The following is a 21,200-nucleotide window of genomic DNA, read 5'->3' on the forward strand; positions in this document are numbered from 1 at the left end:
ATGGGGCTTGGAAAAACAGAAAGGAATCTTTGAACTGTATGGCACATTTACTTAGTTTTAAAATTTTCTCTAAACCCTCATTTGCTGTTTGAGCAATTCTGGAGGTGGAGGAAAATACCTTGGTCTGGCGGTGGTGATGAAATTCTTGGAGCTGCCTCCTCTGCCAAGCACTAATGAGCAGGTAGGAAACACCTGCTCAAGGGCTGATGCTCAGCGTGGGCAAAGGGCCTTCTGGAGCCAGCACAGACTCCGCCAGCCCTGCACCCAGGTGAAAGACAAAGGGCTCTCAAAAAACACAATGTAGGTGCTTTTCTCCACAGCGAATGAACACACAGCAAAGGGTACCATATATATAAGTGCAGGCTATGCAGTACGAATACATGAAAGAACGAAAAAACAGACTTTGAGAAAAGAAAGTAGACTGAGTGAAAGAAGAAGGAAAAGGAAAGAAGCATTACCCCCAGACAGAACATTATACTCATGCTCTTCTCCATTCTGTAGATTAGGAGGTTAAATAGTTGGATGAAGTTGTGAAGAAGTGACTGAGTGAAGAATTATGAGTAATGAATCCATAGAGGGAGGCTTATATTTGGCAAACCACAGGTCAATATGTTTACCAATACATTTTGGTGAAAAAGACAGGGTTATGACATTTGTAGATTACACAAAAGTTGGAAGAAACTTGGAAGAAAAAAGGACATAGTAAATGGCAAGACTGGTAGTATTCCAAAAGGTTTCTAAGAGCTGGAAAGATGGCTTACGCAATTATGGTAGAGGTCCATAGGAAGTTTTATTTTTAGAAAGATTATTTTCTAAAGTGTAAATAAAAGTGTATTCTAAAGTGTAAATAAAAAGGACAAGCTAGATTGATCATAGTTAAGGGTTTCAGGTGACCACAATTTCAAAACGACCAGTAGAGTCACCTGTTTCCAGAAACGGAGCTCCCGGCAGTGTTGGTGGCCTTCCTGACAGCAGAGGCTGCAGTTTAAGCACGGGAAGTATTCTCTAACCATGTGCTGGTCAGAACTTTTCTGGATCATGAGCCTAATTCCGGGCTCTGAGTTTCAAGACTTCTACTGAGGAAAGTAATTGGGATTAATAGTAATCTTACTGAATAACTTTTCTAGAAGAATTATATATGATACTGGAATGTTTAGCATAGAGAGAACTAATACAGGGTAAAAGAGGCTGCCACAGAATTCCTAAAAGTCTGAAGAAAGAAACACATTTGTTTATGTAGCTCCTGAGGGAAGAAATAGGTGAATGGCTAAAACTTACGTGGTGAGGACCAATGATAGGTCAATAAAAAGAAGGAAATTTCTGAACTGTGTCCAGCAACAAACACGTGAGTGAGCCCCCCCATTGCTGCATGTGTTCAAGTCAAAGCTAGATGTTGGCTCTGAGGTGAGCTATAGAAGGAACACTGCATTGAGTAACAGTGTAGACTAACAACTCCACTACCCTGAGATGTTATTAATGCCCAAAAGAGGTTTTTTAAACTGAAAAATTTGCCCTGCTGTGAGTACTAGAAGTTATAAAAAGTAATTATAACTTTCAAATGACCTGAGTGGCCCAAATCTACATTTTAAGAGTAATTCACATAGGGAGTAGCAAAATTAATGGATTCAATGTTTTTTACCACATAGTTTAGACCTTAGAAGTCATCTTAAAGCCCGCTAAGGAATCTGTGGGTGGATAATAGAGAACCTCTGACCACACTTGGAATTCTATTTATAGTTGTACTTGTGCCTTTTCGGGAAAGAAGGGCCATTGTTTCCAGCAGAATTGTAGAGAGGTCCCTGACCCACAAATGAATGTGAGTGTGAGTCCTAGTCTAATGTCTTCAGTCTAAAGATGAAGGAACAATTTCAGATAACAATGATTTGCTGAGATTCACAGAGCAATCATTGGCTAAGTTGGAACAGAAACCAGAGTCATCAATTCCTACCAGGGACTGTTCATGTGAGTCACCAGGACTCAATCTTCCACTGTCACTCATCTTTTTATAAGTTAAAACCTGAAGAAAAAATGGGCAGCAAAATTATGGGGCCCTTTTTATTATCAGATTCTTTCAAAGTATATTATATGAAGTAAACACAACATAGTTACTCTCTGTTCTGATATGGTGACTAGTCAGTTAAGACACACTGTAAATAAACACATTTCACTTAACTCCCTGTTACTTAGGGAAGCATTTACTCTACAGGAGAATCAATGAGTAATATTCTTCTCCATTCATAATGCATAGGAATAAAGGCAGAATGTTTATTTTATATTCATAAGTATTATATATTTAAGTATATTTTTATACCTATAATATATTTTTTTACCAAGGTTGCTGCCCAAGAAGAAAGACTTGGTGAAAGATTTATCAGCAAACACTGAGGAGAAGGTAGGGGAGGAAGTACACTTACATACAAGTGTTAGAAGTGTGGGTTCAGATAAAATTTTTAGAAGACAATCTAATCTCACTTAACAAACTGTAAAGTGCCCACATATTTAGCAGTAAGTCTGACAGTCTGAGGTTGGGGCAAGACCAAATATTTTCATATATATATATATTTTTTTCATATATATATATTTTTTTTTTCATATACAGTGAGAATCCTACTACTCAAACTAGCATAAGAATCACTTTGATAGACTGTCTCTTTTCTCCTCTGCAGTCAAGTGCCCTTTCAACACCTTCTTTTTCTTCTAAGCTAATGCATTCCCCATGAACTAAGAAGCAGAGTTAAATTTTTAAGCCTACACATAATGGAGCTAAACCGTGTTGGGCAATTTCACTTTAAAAGGAGAAAGAATGGCTCCCTAGCCCACAAGACTTGGCTGCCATTGATTGAACACAACAGCATATCTAAAATAAAGAATGCATCAATCAGCAAGAGTCAGTGGTTAGCCTTGAAAGCACTAAAAATAAAATAATGAAACAAGAATTGCACTTACAGCCACGGAAGCAAATGCTGTGTTTTTCAAGTGTGTCCACAGGAAGATGTCCTGTGCTGATGTATTTCAAGGCTGTTTTCCAGGCAGGGTACTTTCCTGCTGAAGCAATGGTCATTGCTTGTCAGGCCTGGTCATTACCTGGTCATTACCAGGTACCACGGCCTGATGCCAGTGTATGCCCAACCTCAGGACCAAATCATTCTAGTTCATGGAGAAATCTTTAGATAACAACAGAGCTTGCTCCCAAGAAGAAAAAACTCTGGCTAGACTAAAAGATAGCTCATGGATCTATCTGGGAAAAGACAATCCCGGGCAGATGGAACAAGAATTGCAAAGGCTTTAAGTCTGGAGCACTCCTGACATGGTCAAAGAACAGCAATGAGCCTGGAGTGTCAGGAAGGACATGAATGATGGGCATTAGAAGGTGAGCTTAGAGAACTGAGTGCAGGCAGGAAGGAAGAGGGGCCTGACGGTGTATAGGACCTTATAGGACATTATAAAAGCTTTGGCCGCTAGCTCTGGGGAGCCATTGACAGATTTGTTTTTTTTAAGTAGAGGACCAAAACGATCTGTTCTACATTTTCAAAAAATCACTCTAGGATCTCAGATGTAAGGAACTTAGAAGTCACCACTCTGTTCAATTAATAAGTAAAAAGCTGAAAAAACTGAAAAAAAAAAAAACACTGTTAGATCCATTACAGAAGTAAGGTCACAGGGCAAATCACTGACAAAACATGCAAAAATATGGAGAGACAGACAGGTAAATACAGAGCAACGCAACTTACTGGAGCAGAAACCTCTGCAGGAAGCAGTGCCAGGGTGGGGTAACCTAAACTGTAAATGGTGAATGGCCAGAAGCTCAGTATAGACAAGGTTGAGAGATTAAAAGCTCTGGGTGGGGGAATAAAAGGCGCATGCTCCCTCTTGAGAGCATGCCCACACCTTTCCTGTCCCCTCGTCTTCCTCCTACGCACATTGCCTTTGCTTTTCTCTCTCCTAAACTCCAACGGCCCTTCTTTTGCTTCCGCAATTTGTTTCCTGAGCCTACACAGCCCAGCTGGCTTACTTCTACTACATCTGTAACTTTCTAAATAAAATTTATCTTATTAAAAACAAACAAACAAAAAACCCCACAACTCTGGGTGGGGCAGGAGGTGGTCATCCATAAAAGGACCTCACACTTTTGTAAACTTTACCTCCTGGAACTCTATTGGTTGCTCACAATAAAAATCATTGAAAAAAAAATCTCATCCTTCAACAGAGAATGGGAATAGTGGCCATTTTCAAAAATGGAGCACTCTATTCTTCTTTTTTGTTTTTTTAAAATATCTTTTATTGATTATACCATTACAGTTGTTCTATTCCCCCCCCTTCATTCCCCTCCACCCGCACACTCCCTCCCCCACCATTCTCCCCCCCCTTAGTTTATGACCACGTGTCTCAAGTTCTTTAGATTCTATATTTCTCCCTCTCTTCTCACCCTCCCCCCTATCTATTTTCTACCTACCATCTATGCTATTTTCTGTGCCTTCTCCCCCCTTCTCCTCCTCCCACCCCCCTGTTGCTAACCCTCCATGTGTTCTTCATTTCTATGGTTCCACTCCTGATCTAGCTATCCTCTTGGTTTGCTTTTGTTTTAGGTGTGGTTGTTAATAACTGTGTGTTTGCTGTCCTTTCACTGTTCATATTTTTCATCTTCTTTTTCTTATATAAGTCCCTTTAGCATTTCATGTAATAAGGGCTTGGTGATGATGAACTCCTTGAACTTGACCTTATCTGAGAAGCACTTTATCTGTCCTTCCATTCTAAATGAAAGTTTTGCTGGATAAAGCAATCTTGGCTGTAGGTCTTTGGATTTCATGACTTGGAATACTTCTTTCCAGCCCCTTCTTGCCTGTAAGGTCTCTTTTGAGAAATCCGCTGACAGTCTGATGGGTACTCCTTTGTAGGTGACTGTCCCCTTATCCCTTGCTGCTTCTAGGATTCTCTCCTTCATTTTGGTCTTGGCTAATGTAATTATGATGTGCCTTGGTGTGTTCCTTCTTGGGTCCAACTTCTTTGGCACTCTCTGAGCTTCCTGGATTTCCTGGAAGTCTATTTCCTTTGCCAGACTGGGGAAGTTCTCCTTTATTATTTGTTCAAATACGTTTTCCACTCGTGGCTGTTTCTTTCCCCCTTCTGGTACCCCTATAATCCGGATGTTGGAACGTTTAAAGATGTCCTGGAGGTTCCTAAGCCTCTCCTCATTTTTTTGAATTCTCATTTCTTCATTCCTTTCTGGTGGGATGTTTTGTTCTTCCTTCTGGTCCATTCCATTGATTTGAGTCCCAGTTTCCTTTCCATCACTATTGGTTTCCTGTGCATCTCCCTTCATTTCAATTAGTTTAGCCTTCATATGTTCCTCTAATTTGTGACTATATTCCTCTAATTTGTGACTATAATCTACCAGTTCTGTGAGCATCCTGATAAATAGTGTCTTGAATTGTGCTTCTGAGAGGCTGGCAATTTCTCGGTCACTTAGAGTTATTGGCTCTGGGACTTTGAGTTCTTCTTGCGCCATCTTTTGGGCTGTTCATGCCTGTTCTGTAGCAGGATCGGAGCCCTAAAGTGTTCACTAGAGCAGGGCAACTAAGTCACTGGGTTGTGACGTTGTATGTGGGGGCGGGGTCAAAGAGGGACAATGGCTTCCCTCTGCCGCCTGCTGCCACGTCCCCCACCGTCGCCACAGCCACCACCGTCACCAGGCCCACGGGTTTCATTCCACTGCACGCGAGTGTGCTACCGCCATCAGCCCTCCACCACTGGGTTCACCCCCCGGGGCCTGCGTGGTCCGTCTCACTGTGCGCGAGTGGGCGACCGCGGTCAGTCTGCCCCACACCCCGACTGGTTCCGGGCTGCCTGCGCGCCTAGGTTGGGGGATCTGTCCTGCCCGACCCAGCTCCGCTGCTGGCTCCGCCTCTCTTACCGTCCCGTTGAACGGTTCGTAGTTGTTGGACTTCTGTATAATTCAATTTTCTGGTCTTTGGGTGTGTCCTAGTTCTCCAAACCTTTGTTGTATTCAAACTTGGTTGTGGGAGAAGGCACAGTGTTTCCACCTATGCCTCCATCTTGGCGGAAGTCCCCTCTATTCTTCTTAATAAGGTCTGCTGTTGGAAGAAACTATTCTACTACAGCCTAAAGTGCTGAGGTTTTATCAGAGACTAACCTACCTGGGGGAAGGAAATAGCAATTCCACTCCCCTCTAGTCATTTTGTGTCACCTGGTGGGGGAGGGGGAGACTAAGAAACGCTGGCGAAGTTCATACATAGACCCAAGGTACAAGCTCCCTAGAAGATCTGAGACCCAATCATAGACTACAGAACACGTGTTCCCCACACCTTACCACCACATTCCTAAAGATCTATTTACTGCAGTTCCTTCTACCCAGTCCACCACGTTCACCTTTCCACAAAAATTGCCAGGCAGACTATAGGCAAGATACACAGTTTGAAGAGACTCAACAAGCATCAGAAGCAGAGTCAGATATCGCAGGAATGTTGGAATTATCAGACCAGGATTTTTGTTTAATTATGATTTATATGCTAAGGACTTTAATGAAAAAAATAGACAATATGCAAGAACAGATGATAGTATAAGCAGATAAATGAAAATTTGAGGAAGAATAAAAAACACTAGAAATCAAAAACACTGTAATAAAAATTTAAAAAGTCTTCGATAGGCTCTCTAGTACACTATACCTGGGTGAGGAAGGAATATTTGAGTTTGATGCTATGACAATAGAAACTTCAAAAACTGAAAAGTAAAGAGCTAAAATACAAAAATGCAGAACAGGATATGCAAGAACTGTGGGACAACTATAAAAGGTGTAACATAATTGTAACAGGAATACCAAAAGGAAAAGAAAGAGAAACAGAGATCATGTTTGAAACACTAATGAGTGAGAATTTCTCTCTAATTAATGTCAGAGATGAAACCAAAAAGCCAGAAAGCTCAGAACACCAGACAGGATAATTGCCAAAAGAACTACTGCTAGGCATATTATACTCAAACTAGAGAAAACCAAAGGTAAGGAGGGAAAACTCTGAAATTAAGCCAAAGAAAAATATTACCTTTGGAAAAACAAACATAAGAATTATATCCAACTTCTCCTCAGAACCCAGCCCAGGAAGAAGAGCATGAACAGAAGTATTTAAAATGTTGAGGAAAAAAAATTCCACCAATCCAGAATTCAGTACCTTCTGAAATTATCTTTCAGAAGTCAAGAAGAAATAAAGTCTTTCTCAGACAAGGAAAAATAAAGGAAATTCTGTTGCTAGTAGACCTTCCCTGCAAAATGGTGAAAGAAGTTCCTCAGATAGAAGGAAAATTATACATCAGAAACATGGATCTACATAAAGAAAGGAAGAGCATCAATAACAGAATAAATAAAGGTAAAATGAAAATTTCAATTTTTCTTACCCTTCATTGATCTAACAGATAACAACAACGTATTCAACTATGTACACTAATGTATAGATTTTAATGTATGTATGCATATGTATGCCCACATATAAGTAAAATAAATGACAGTGATGATATGAGGAACAGGAGAAAGGAATGCAATTCATTTGTTAATTTAAGGTACTCACACTACCTTTGAAGTGGTATAGTGTTATTTGAAAGTAAAGTTGGTTTAGTTGTATAATATATTGCCATTTCTGGGACAACCACCAAAAACAAGCTTAAAAAGTATAATAGATATGGTAAGAGAGAAAATGGAAAGGCAAAAAAAAAGGAGTGGAGGACAAAAATAGGCGCAAAGAACAAGGGTAATAAATAGAAAACATGATAATAATCCAACTATAGCAATAATCACTTTGAATGTCAGTGGTCTAAATGCACCAATGAATAGACAAAAAAATGTGAGAGTAGATTGAAAAAAACAGACACAACAATCAAATGCCTACAAGAAATTTACTTTAAATATTAAGATGGATAGATTAAGAGTAAATGGGTGGAGAAAGATATACTTTGCTAATGTTAAATGCAAAAAGCAGGAGTTGCTATATTACTTTCAGACAGAGCAGACTTCAAAGCAAGGAAAGGCATCTGAGGTAAAGGAAATTATCACACCTGACAAAAGTACAGTTGCTATGAAACCCAACTCACTATCATTATAAACCTCTAGTTCAGGCACTGTGTGGACAAAAAGCTGAAACCACCATGGCTGTTTTCATATAAAATTTTCAACCACTTATTTAAAGTGGGCTTCAAGATTTCTTGGAAGATCTACTTTATTTTTCTAGTCATTTTAAAATTATTTTATTCTTCAAATCTCCAAAAACCCTATACACTCCTCATAGTTTTAAATTTTATTTATTTATTTATTTATTTATTTATTTATTTATTTTTAGAGAGAGGGGAAGGGAAGGAGAAAGAGTGGGAGAGAAACATCAACATCCACAATGTGTGGTTGCCTTTCATGTGTCCCCCCACTGAGCCTCTGGCCTGCAACCCAGGCATGTGCCCTGACTGGGAATCGAACCGGCTACCCTTTGCTTCACAGGTCTGTGCTCAATCCACTGAGCTACACCAGCCAGGGCTCTCCTCACACTTGACTGATTTTACAGAGGAAATTGAAGCAATCAGTAATGAATTGACATCGGTATGACCAAATCCACCAATGCATCTACATCTGTCCCTACCTCAGCCTTCTCTCATAGGACTTTCCCCTCATTTTTTCACCCCTCATTTTTCATAATATCCCTTCCCCTCTCAAAGAATGCTCCAAAAAGTACAACCACTCTCTCCTACATCATCAATTTCTTCCGTTCCACAAAAATATTCCCCTAACCACAAAACATGTTTTAATATCTCCCATTTCGAGAGCCCTCTCTAGCCACTGCCCCAATCTTTCTTCCCCTTTATAGCAAAACTCAGAGTATACTGAAGAGACTACATCACTTTATCATCCCTCTTCGACATACTTCAGTCAGCCTCATCAATCTTTTTGAAAGTTCTTATCGAATTTCCCAAAAGACTTCATCTGGGTAAATCCAGTGGTCAGTTCCACACTCATTTTAGACAAAATCTTAGCAACATTCAACACAATTGGTTACCTCTTTTCGTTGAATCACTAATTTGACCTCAAGATGGTAACACTCCTGTTTTCCTACCTGCCTCTTTCTTGGTCTATTCTGCTAGCCAATTTTACTAATGTTTAACCCAACATGCCATTCAGTTTCAAGACTTGTCTTCCCTATTTACACTCACTCCCTAAATAATCTCATTCAGCACCATTGCTTTCAATATAATCTATAAATTGATAACTCCTAATTACATGTAATCAGTCCCAATTTGAGGACTGAGCTCAGATTCACATAACCAACAGCCTAACTGTGTTCCAAATTTTGAATGCTTAATAGGCATTCCGAACCTAGGATACCCCAAACCTAATCTTCATTCTGCTCCCAGTCTTCCAACAAACAAATATAAGCAAGCATCTATTCCCACCAATGTATTCTTTCAAAATTTTTTACATCTTAGTTAATAGAATTTTATCAGGTCAAGTGTAGTTTTTTGCCTCTTGTTCCTTCCATGCTCTGTTCCAATGCATGGCCAAATTTTAAAGGTCCTACATTCAAAGTGATATCCCAAATCTAATCATGTTCCATCAGTTACAGCACTGTCACCTTAATCCAGTCCATCACTAATCTCTACCTAGAGGACCTCAACAGCATTGTAACTGGTCTCCTCACTTTTTCTTCTGTCACCCTATAGTTAATTCCCCAAATAATTTATAGAATAGTATTTTTAAAAATAAATCAAATTACATCACTCTTTTGATGACAACCTTTAATGAGTTCCATTTTCTTAAGAATGAATTTCCATCGCTTCTTGGCCTTTTGGCTGAGATCAGGTGAAAAATGGATTTCCAACACCTCATCGTCATTGAGAGCCTTCATGATTCAGTCCTGTCTCCTGACCTGTCTCCTTCCAACTCTCTTCTCACTTGCTTAGTTACACTGACTGATCTTTTACACACAGACATGAAACAGCCCCAGGACCTAGTCCTCCTCCCTCTCTTCACTGGATTCTTCTTCCTCTGAGAGACCCACGTGCCTTTTTCCTTCACCTCAATTTGAGCCATCAGGTCTCTGCTCAGATGGCAGCATTTTAGAGAAGCCTTCACTGACCATCCCAACTAAAACACCCCATGTTTTGTTCCCTTACTTTCTATCTACTGGCCAAGCTTCATCTCACTTTTTCCTCCCTCCAGAGCAGCAGTGTTTAACCTTTTCATCTCATGGCATACATAAATTACTAAAATTCTGTGGCACACCAACACTATATATCATGTTTTTGCTGAAAATTATATACGTATAATTTTGATTCATTCATACCCAATGGCTATTGTTATGCTGGCTGTTGTCATCTTTTTATTTGACAACCTAAGGGAAAAGAGGTCAGTGTCCCCAACTAAAATGTCAGATATTAGATGTTTTAAAATTTTTTACAGCAAACCTGTTGAAAATTGCTGTTTTAGAGCACTTATCACTTCCTGGTGTCATATTTATTTATGGGATTACAGTATGCCCCTCCTCCTATAATGGAAGCACCATGAAATTAGAGCCAATATATTATTTTATTCACTGATTAGCAGAGCCTAGAACAATGCATAAATATCATAGGTGCTCAATGTTTTTTAAGTTAAAAAAATGACTGGCTTCAATCTCAACTTTCATTAAAAATATTTCCTATTCAAAGTATAAATAATTTTCAACCTGGCCAATTTTTTTTCAGACGAAGGAACTTCTGCCCAATCAAACTTGTCACATCTCCCATGATAAATAGAAAAGGGCCCGGCAGTTTTCATATGCAGTTAGTTTCTTCTTCCCAGTCTCCTATACTGTTTTAGATTACCAATCTAGACTCACTTAGCAATTATGACTCTGAAATTCCACCTAGTTCAAGAAAATGTAAAATAAATCTTTAAAGATGCAAACAAGAAATGGCACTTTCCCCACTCTCATTTTGCTCTGGTCACAAAACAGTTAAACAATCCCCGTTGGGTCTGTGGCTTTCACAACATAAGTAATGTACACGGATTTGATCACGGATTTTGGTTCCCCCAGTGACTCTCCTTTTACTTTTTTTTTTTAATTGAAAATTGCCAATCCTATTGAGTCGATGGTTACACTCACTCTCAAAATCTGCTCAGTGCTTTCCATCCCCCAAGAGGGCTCTCCTGTCCTTTCTCTGAGGAGGACCTGGGCTCCCTTGGCTCCTCATTTTGTTACCAGCTTGCTGGTCACCAGGAAGCTTCTCAAAGACGAGTTTGTTCTGCTGTTCCTCCTCTGCCTGACTCGAGAACTCAGAGTCCACACTCTGTGCCTCGCAACTGTTTTGCTCTGACCCTGCTTTTCTGTTCAATTTATCATTATTCTCGCAGGCATTCTCGTTCACAGGCAGTTGTATTCTCTGGCCACTCTTTTAAATAATAGCAGTTTATTTCATTGCCATGGGGCTCACTGACCCACTTTCTTCTTTGATTTGCTGCCCAACAGTTGGTCTACTTGTCCACAAGTAAAATCACAGTCTCTTGTTTTTAGATAGAGATTTAACAAACTCTTTTTAGCTGAGCTGATATCATTTTTTTATTTCCAGTTATTCCTTTTTAATTCTTGATTTTATTAAGATACTTCACACAAAGAAGCAATTATACACTTAAATTCTACAAGGAGTAGAAATTTTATATACCTTATATGAAAGAAAAAATATTTCTATTATTTTTGTGCTACAGTATTCAAATGTGGTAAGTAGGGGGAAAAAGTATTTACTTACCTAATTTACTTAGTATCTCGGCACAAGAGTATCACTTACCTGGGAAATGATTTTTTTATATCAAAGTTGAACCCCTTCTGACTCTCTCAGACATTATAAATTAATTGTTTTAAAATCATGGCTTTTGAATTTAAATAGTTTTCTCTTGAAAAGGAAACAACATCACTTTTGGAGTATATATATACTGCATTCAATTTGTGAAAATTTACAACCATTTTTGTATCAGAATTTTTTAAAATTATTCATGAAATTAATGTAAGATTTTTTAAAAGCCCATGTTGAATTTTATTTACACCCATGGATTGAAGGGAAAAATTCTCCTAAAGTATGTTTGTAGATTACCAAGGATTTTAAATGATTTCAACTTTTTCCCCAAACTTCTTGTGTATTGTTTATTTACATTTGCTTAGATATTTACTCTATTTCTCCCTCAAATAATAGAAACTACTTTGAGAAAAATATATACTATTCTGAGAAAAAATATATGCTTTAGATATATTTATATGTATAAATATATATATATCTGATAAGATATATATAAGCAGATTCTTGGGGGTAAAATGAAATCATTGAGAATGAACAGCACTGTTACACTTAGAATTTTCAATGTACTAACTAGAAACAGCCTCCACTTTACCTAAACAAATGAGCAAGACCTCATAGAGTAGATGCAACAAGGGTCATTTGGTTATGGCCTCTTACTGCAAAACTGGCTGTGAATTTGACTTTTGATACAACTGCCAAATGAGTTCATGTATACAATAACAGATGTATTTATTGACAAGTTTATTGACATTTTCTTAAAGTATCTTTCACAAAACTTCACACATACATCCGATTGCTGGACCAAACTACCTGGATTGTACCAGGAATGATTCATTTGTTATCAGTATCATGACTGTGAATAGCTTAATGATGGCACCTTTTAAGTTTGTTTTGTCAAATGAAAGTACTGACAATTCCATCATTTTTGCAATTCTGTTTTGGAATATCTTCACTGGTTAATATAGGGAACCTTAAAAAAAGGAGTCTGGCTGGACCTCCCTTCCCCTTGACCTCCAGAAGACCTTACAAAGAGGTTATATGAACCAATGGAGATGGAAGGGGTAAAGCTTGCTCTCTCTCTCTCTCTCCTAGTCTCCTTCCCACATATCTATTAGCCTAGAGAGCTTCCTTTCCTTAAGCAGCTACAATGCTTTAGAAAAGCGCTGTTTCTCAATCATAGAAGCATAACCTTTTACAGCCAGAGAGCTCTCGAAGGTAGTCCTGAATTTAAACAGCGGTCCCAGCACAGGGGCATGCACACACCACCAGCACTTTTACTTTAAGAGGCGAAAACCAACATGTCTTCTCTAAAGTCCCACAGCAAGGAGCAGTCACTCAATGAAGAACATAATTTGTCAGACCTTTATTCCATGTTCCCTGCATCGTGCCACAGCGGGCAGAGAGTGAATAAGCCGCTGGTGCCTGGAGTCCCAGCCGAGTTCTCTTTCTTGCCTTCTCTTACCAACCATGACCTGGTTGCCTGATGCTGATGTAAAACCACCAAGAGGTAAAAAGCAGAAGCTGTGCTCTTTAGAAAGATGCTATCTTGGATGTTCCACAGCATTCAAATGGACTGTTAGTGGAATCATTGCGGCATAGTACGGATTTCATTTCTATAAACTGACCTGAAAAGAATACCACTAGTAGTATTGATTCTATGTATCCTCAGATCCAAATCCCTTAGAAGTGAATTTTCATAACAATCTATTGTGAAAATCAGAGGCTGCATGTTCTAGAAATTCACCAATAGTACTACCACAATATAATTAAGAAGAGGACAAAAATAAGAGAGATAATTTTTAAGAAAGATTTGTTAATTACTCAACAAATAACATTATTGCTGAGATATTCCTGATTCCTGATTTGTTCTTTACAAGAGTCTATTGTTTAGTCTATTGTTTAGTCTACCTGCCCCTTCTTGTAGTGAATGGCTATTGTCCCCACTCACCTTCCTTCAGGATCCAGTCACCTCCACACTCCAACATGGGGTATGAATGAGCACTTCCTAATTCTCATATCACCCTGCCGTCTGGCCATTGCACCAAGGCCAGATGCACCTGCCTCAGGCTGGACCAATCATAATCCTTCCCCCATGATCTTGCTGTCTGAAACCAAGTCATCATGAGCGAGTTTTCAAAATTATAGATGGTATAGAATATTAAACTTGTTTGCTCTTGATAACCATGTTTCTTACTTAAGGAGACAGTTGGTCTGCAGGGGGCCATGAGGAGAAGGAAACTGACAGGCAGAAGGAATAAAATGGGAAAGATGGCAGACTCATTTCATTCTCTTTGTTTCCTGGAGCTCACTGCTATCTTATTGTCTTCCCTCGATAACATGAAGAAACCAAGTAATCCTTCAACACATTTCCCTTTGCCGAAGTAATTAGGATAGTTTTTGACACATGAAACCCAAAGTGTCCTGAATAGTCTATTCTTTCTGTCTTATATCTTCCTTGGAATCTTTTGGGATGGAAGACAGAAGGGGAAATGAATGGCAGCTGGAGTACATTTTTCTTCTTTTTGTTGTTGTTTATCATCTATACCTCCAGCTTTGGATGAAACTTACGCTGAGCTGAGGACCAGATGAAAATGGAAAATGTTTCATTGTGTCTCAGGAATATCTTTCAAGTTGCATCTAAACCTTAGACTCATTACTGAAATTAGAGTAATAAGAAAATCTAGGATTTTTTTTCACAAAATCATTAATTGTTTCCCTATAGATAAGGTATCATTTGAAGGATAAATATCATAAACTTTCAGACCAGAGGTCAAAATTATAACTGATTTCATGCTTTCTTTGGTACCAAGGTAATAATTTTATTACTACAAAGCCCTGAACAATTATGGATAGTTCTTGTGTGGATTTTTAAACGACCAGATAAAGGAATTTGAATGATTGTAAAAGATGTGTTTTATACAGAAATGTCCCAAGCTAGGTTTATAATTTGTCAGTTTTTCTCAGATTAAACATTTACTTTAATAAATTATGAAGACAGCATACTGGATATTGATGCCAAAGACTCTAGAAAAACATAGCAACTTAAAAAAATCTTCTAATAAATTAGCTCTTGTGCTTCTACCTTACCATTATTTCAATTGGGCTTTGAAAAAACAAGTAAATAGGATCTATATTCTTAATGTCATATTGTTTTTTGTTCATATATATATATATTTCCATTCATTCACTTTATATTTGCATTATGAGCATAGGCAATTCTAGGTAAAAGCGAAGCTCCGTTTAAGCGTGGCCTACCCCAGCTTCCTCCTGGGGCGGACAGTCCAATTTAGATTGTATGATTGTTTTGGGAGTTTTGTCCTCTTTCCTTCCTTTGCACTTTCATTCTATACCGATTTATAGTTATCACTAACCTGAAACGAGGCTCCATCTGCTGTCCATATTGTTTTCCTGATCTTAATTCTATCATCCTGTTTAGTAATAGTAATACTTTATATTATTAGAGCGTTTCTCAAGCTTTTAAAGGACAAGAATTCAGATCATTCCATCCTCAGCATAATACTGTAAAGCAGGAAGGGTTTCTTCTGTGATGCCCATTTCACAGTTGGAGAAGCTGTGACTGCCAATAATGAAATGAGTCACCCAAGGTGCCTCATCGAGTCAATGTCACAAATGGCACCAGAACTCAAAGTTCCTGAATTCTAATCTACTTCTTTTCCCACTATGGAACTTAATTCCTCATGCCCTTTGGGCCAAGGTGGCATTCTTCTTATAACAAACCATTCCCAATTAAGGATTTTCTTCATTCCCTTGCAACATAATACAGTGGACATTTTAACAATCTTTCCTGAATAATGTACATTTCTTCAACATATCTCCAACAAAAGTTTCAAGTAATGGCAATTTTAATTCAGGAATCAAGAAAAACCATGCTAGGTGAAGATGTTTCAGGAAACCAGGATTTCGAGCTGCTCCTTACAGCATCTCATAGAGAATGGCCCTGTTCTCTGCCTGTTTGTTGGACCAATGCTGCTGAGAAGTAAGGCAGTTGTAATTTCAAATATGCTGAATTGCTTTCACCATAAGTTATGGAAATGTCCTAGGAATTCCAACTTCTCCTGAACTACTTCCTGCACCAATATTACAGCAACAATGCAAATAACCTTTGTCCTGATTTTTTTCCTAGAAATTATGATCACCAAAAGAATGTAGAGAGATAGATCACATCTGTTGAAGAGTCGATTTCTAGAATCAGATTTTTTATGTTTTTTTTTTTACAACAAAGTTATTTTAGGGAACTTATTATGATCTCCCAATTATTTTTAGATATTTGTTCTTAGGTTAATACTTGGCACACAAATAACTGCAGATCAGTGTGTGTTGAGACAGTACAGCTTGTACCTTTTTGTTACATACCAGACATCATCATAAGAAGCCACATCCATCATATTTGACGAAAATCCAAATTTTTTGTGATTATGCAGGAGTACTTTATTATTTATTTCATAAGCATGTGACTGTTGTTGGAAACCCAGTAAAGTATGAAGCAGAAAATACATCATTCATGACCCTCTACTTAGTGAAAAATACTATTAACCTTTTACCATTTCCCCTCAGCTCTTGTCGATGCATTTTTATTATGTTAGACCAAAATGCAATCAGCTTTCTTACTTTTTGCATTTAATATTATATCATAAAAATTTCACTTTGACACAATATGACGAATCATTAAGAACTTTGTTAATAAATACATTTTGATGGTTTTGTAGAATATTGTAGAATATTCTTATTTGAGAATATTGTAGAATATTGTAGAATACTCTTATTTGAATGTACTGTGTGTTTTCTTAAGTTCTTTGAAAAATCAATTAATTTTCTTTATTTTAATTGAACCTATTTGCATGACATTGGTTAATAAAATTATATAGGTTTCAGGTGTACAATTCTATAATACATCATCTGTACATTGTGTCATGTGTTCACCACCCCAGATCAAGTCGCCTTCCATCACCATTAACCCGACCTTTACCCTTTCTACCTCCCTCACTCCCTTTTCCCTCTGGTAATCCCCATACTGTTGTCTTTGTCTAGGGAGTTGATTATCTTTTGCTTAATTCCTTCATCTTTTTCACCCGGTACCCCAACCCCTCCCCTCTGACAGCTATCACTCTGTTCTCTATAACTGAGTCTGTTTTTATTTTGTTAGTTAGTTTATTTTGTTAATTAGACTCCACATATATGTGAAATCATTGGTACTTGTCTTTCTCTGACTGGATCATTTCACTCAGCATAATACTATCCAGGTCCTCCATCCATGCTGTCCCAAAAGATAAGTTTTCCTTTTACTGACAAGTAGTATTCTGTTGTGTAAAAGTACCTTAGCTTTTTTAATCAACTCATCTACTGATAGCCACTTGGGCTGCTTCCAAATTTTGGCTATTGTAAATAAGCTGCAATGAACATAGAGGTGCATATATTCTTTCAAATTAGTATTTCTGGTTTCTTTGCATATATTCCCAGAAGTAGAATTGCTGGGCCATAAGGCAGTTCCATTTTTAACTTTTTGAGGTGACTCCATACTACTTTCCACAGTGGCTGCACCAGTCTGCATGCCCACCTGCAGTGGATGAGGGTCCCCTTTTCCCCACATCCTCCACAACTCTTGATGTTGGTTGGTTTACTGATGATAGCCATTCTGACAAGTAGGAGGTGATAGCTCATTGTGATTTTAATTTGCATTTCCGTGATGATTAGTGACATTGAGCATCTTTTCATGTGTCTGTTGGACATCTGTACGTCCTCTGGAGAAGTGTCTATTCGGGTCCTTTGCCCATTTTTTAATTGGATTGTTTGATTTTTGGTGTTGAGTTTTGTACGTTCTTAATAGATTTTGAATATTAACCCCTTTATCAGATATATTATTGGAGAACATGTTCTCCCATTCAGTGGGCTGTCTTTTCATTTTGTTGATTGCTTGCTTTGCTGTGCAAAAACTTCTTAATTTGATGTCGTCTCATTTGTTTATTTTTCTTTTGTTTCCCTTGTCCAAGGAGATATATCAGAAAAAAAATATTACTACAAGAAATGTGTAAGATTTTATTGCCTGTTTTCTTCTAGGATTTTTATGGTTTTAAGTCCAACATGTAAGTCTTTAATTCAATTTGAATTTATTTGACAAATATCTAAAATTAATGAATATGTGTTCCTACTTTCATTACTCAAGAACTCTCCAAATTAAGGAGAGATTGTATTCCAAAAATACGTTCGTAAGTTGTTCGGAAGTGCATTTATTTTTCCTTAAGAACAGATGTAACAATGTGGGAAATTTCACTTTCTTTTTCTATGCTGCTGACATACAAATTCTCCAAAGGAAAATACCTACATTTAGTGCTTCAATAAACTCATTCTTAGTGAAAGCTGGGGCTTCGGGGTCTGTGCTATCAGTTGGTATCTAGGATTCAAAGTAAATGGTAGGGCTATGATGTGTGTGAAAAAAAGGTAACACGTGCTTTTGGAAGAGAAGAAGGGAAGGAATCAGCAGGAGCTGGACAGCTTCTGAGGGAAAGGAAGAGTGAGTGAGGCCATCTGCTTGATCACTCGTGAGGTAAAGGAGAGTATGTCTCATGAGAAATTTAAGAATGTTGAACTTGGAATATTTGACACTAAACCCTCTCCTCAGTATATGTTGTGAAATTCAGTAAATTCTATGTTGCTACCTACACGTGTATGAAATGAAACTTTTTTGTGGAGCAGGAAAAGGTGGAGGGACATTATTTGGGTTTTGTGATAATTATTGAGGAAAGCTTGCAATGCCTATTGAATCCAGAAAGATCTAGAAATGCAAAACCAACGAATCCATTTTTAAGCCAGATCAAGATGGGCTTTGTCTCCGTGACCAAGCACATTTCAAGTTACAATGGAAGGCACCAGAAATAATTTCTTCAGATTCCATCTGAACCATGGAAAGAGTAAAGGGGTGAAACAGGCATTCTTAGTCTCAGTAGCAAATTTTCAATCCCATGTCAATTCACTGAAAAATGGTATGGGGGGTATGTAGCGAGGACAATATTCTCGGTCATTTGTTTTGTATGTGAGTGATTCCTTAATTATTATGTTTTTCTATGATTTACTCTAAAATATACCAGTATAGAGGACATGACATATGTGAGTACATGTGTATAGGAGCATGTGTTAATTTTATCTACCTCTTAGAAATGGTTGATTAATATTTTAAATATGCTAATATGGACTAACACTCCAGGTATAGTTTGTTAGCATTTAAAGGACTCAGATGGAAAACATATGTCAGAGGGGCACCATTTGTAACTCTAAGTGACACCAGAAAGTTTATTAATTAGCATATAATGTGCTAGAAATAAGTTTTCTTCAGGAAAATGAATGATGTTCAAGATATGTCTATTGGCTAGGTCCCTTGAATGAGTAACCTTGTATGTGCATGAATGGGGTTTTAAAATCTTACCAAATAGCATACATTCTTCAAAATCAAATATAGTCTTGTGATTCCAAGCTGTTCTGTGTGCACTCTTTGTCACCTGATTCTGACTAGGAGTTTAAATTAATTCTATTAGGAAATCATCTCCTTGCCTTGAATAAACCTTCATGGAAGGTCCTTGTTGGAGGACTTGAAAGGTCAGAATACAACGTATTTCAAAACACTGAGATTTTAGAACGTCTTGTATGGTTTTAAGAGAAGGAGCTGGATGCTTTTTAAAAAAAAAAATGTTTGCATGTGTGGCAAAATTAGGAGCCAGCCATGCTGAGTATAAAAAAGAAAGAAATTGCAGTAAAGGAAACTGCAAATACAGTCAGACCTCTGTACTTGTCAGCTTCAGAACTCTTCCAGCCTGTACGTTGCAGCATTCCGCACTGCCTCAGACTCTCCGCACCTGGCAGAAGTTGTATGAGTCACGATGCCACCCCATGAGAGAACATGCTTCACCACTTGTTGCTGGTCTGGTAATTCATCAGTTTTGGCACTCGTCATGAGTTTTGGAATGAATTAACAACGAGTCCTGAGGTATAGAAGCATAGAGGCTGGTAGAAGTTTGATACACTCAAGAAAAAGGAAGAGGACATTGAAGTCTGGGATAGGAGTGCATTTAAAGCCAAGTGGAGAGTTGTGAAGTGGGGTAAGACAGGTTATATAGGGCCTGATTAGCCCTGGTGAGAAGTTCAGTAAGCAGGCAGACCTCAGAGATACGGCAGATCCGGCTCCAAACAACTACCATGAAGTGAGTATGGCAATAAAGAGAGTCGTAATCTTTTTGCTGGTGGAGGATTTTGCCTTAGATTTATAAAAAATTTAACATCTATGAAGTGTGATGAAGTAAAGCATAATAAAATGAAGCATGCTTATGTTTTCGAGGACATCAGAAAACCTCATTGGAACACAAATTATTTGCCCATTGAATAATATCAGTATCATAGATTGCAATCACATCTGCCTAAAGAAGCAAAGCAGATATTGTAAATTAATAAAGCAGCTGTACTATATAAAGCTATAACTCAAGTTTAATGATAAATGACAATTGATAATAGACTTAAGAGTTAAGGCTACTATAGTGAATGGTGAGGACTCTGGCAAATGAAGGTCACTTGCTTAATCTTGTGTGCCTACGTGCTGGGGGAAAGTAGTGAGGGGACAGCCTCAAATCAGAGTCAGGCAACTGCTGTGATGCAGAAATGTGAGTCATGTGTCGCCCCATCCTCATGCTTTCCAAGACAAGACATACACCTGAACCTTTGTATAAAATCTATGTTTAAATGATGACAGCTAATAATAATGAAAAATTATTATATGGGATAAACAAACCACGAACTCAAATGGGCCTCATGGGCTTCCACAAATAACCTCTGACATATATAGGAAATGTTTAACTTTCAGTATGTATGAAATCTCTATTCCCCCTACCTTTCTTGTAAAATTCATATAATTAGTTATTGCTACTTCTCTTGTAAAAAATTAAAATTTTCAAGCTAATCCCAACATTTTTTATTCTACATTCCAAAATTTGTTCATTCAACAAGTATTTATTATTGAGTGTCAACCATGTTATACGTAGTTGAAATATATGAATGAACAAAAGATAAAGATCTCTGCCTCTGTGAACTTTATAAAGTCCTGGGAGCACACTTACATTTATCTTTTTAAAGATTTTATTTATATTATTTTTAGAGAGAGAGGAAAGGAGGGAGAAAAAGAGAGAGAGAAACATCAAGGTTTGGTTGCTTCTCATGCATCCCCTACTGGGGACCTGGCCTGCAAACTAGGCATGTGCCCTGACCGGGATTCAAACCAGCAACCCTTTGGTTCACAGTCCCACACTCAATACAGTGAGCTCCCCCTGCAAAAGTGGAGCATACTTACATTTAAGGGTAAGAGGGAATAGTAGAAAATAAAAAGACCA

General features: G+C 38.0%; 1 protein-coding gene across 1 annotated transcript in view; it reads right to left on the reverse strand.

The window, feature by feature from the left end:
- Window positions 1-21,200, reverse strand: part of PPP1R1C (protein phosphatase 1 regulatory inhibitor subunit 1C) — a 131,911-nt gene that overhangs the window by 7,082 nt on the left and 103,629 nt on the right. The window lies entirely within an intron of this gene.

Source organism: Sturnira hondurensis, unplaced genomic scaffold (genome assembly GCF_014824575.4).
Source record: "Sturnira hondurensis isolate 20B ecotype Veracruz unplaced genomic scaffold, ASM1482457v3 Scaffold0004136, whole genome shotgun sequence".
Lineage (NCBI taxonomy): Eukaryota > Metazoa > Chordata > Mammalia > Chiroptera > Phyllostomidae > Sturnira > Sturnira hondurensis.